Source organism: Penaeus monodon, chromosome 15, assembly GCF_015228065.2.
Source record: "Penaeus monodon isolate SGIC_2016 chromosome 15, NSTDA_Pmon_1, whole genome shotgun sequence".
Classification (NCBI taxonomy): Eukaryota; Metazoa; Arthropoda; class Malacostraca; order Decapoda; family Penaeidae; genus Penaeus; species Penaeus monodon.
Window position 1 is genome coordinate 47,730,886 of NC_051400.1, and position 721 is coordinate 47,731,606.

Here is a 721-nt window from a genome sequence, read left to right on the forward strand (position 1 = left end):
AAGCATGTCAGAGGTTGATGAAATAGTTCCTGCGTGTTGATTTTTTTTTCTTTATTCCCTTAGAGAAAAATGTTAACTTTAAAGAGATAAGAAGAAAAGCAAAGAAAATGAATATTAGTATTGCCAATACATGTTGTGAGTTATAAAAGTGTTCTCTGAAATTCTCTTGTATTGCTAAACATGAATGTGAAAGCCCCATGCAATGCAATACACAGCGATATTCTCTTGCAGTGTTATCTTGTCAATTGTGAAGTGTACGGTGATTTTTACTGTCGCGTAGTCTTAAGTTACAAGCTATTTAAGGAATAACAGTGAAAGACATGTCTTAAAGGAATGTTGAAAGCTGTGGATTCGTACCATTGGATTATTAAGCGTTGCATATCATGTTGGAAATTTTTTAAAGGTGATACATGTGAGAAACAAAAACTTTTCAAATTTGCATATGGTAATGTGGCATGTGTGCTTTAATCCTGTTGCTAGTTAAGGGTTCATATGTGGGGAAAATGTAGAATTGCCAAAAAACATTTGAGCTTTGTGACGCCAGAAAAGTAATATGAATATAGTTAATTCTGTTTGGTATTGCTGATACAGTAGTTCTCTGTTTTGCTTCATACTTCATTTCTCTCAAGTGAACATGTGTCACAAGTAAGTCTGAAAAGGTATACTTTTTTTTCTTTTCTTTTTTTAATTCCAGAAAAGATTAGGATGTGTCTTGAAACCC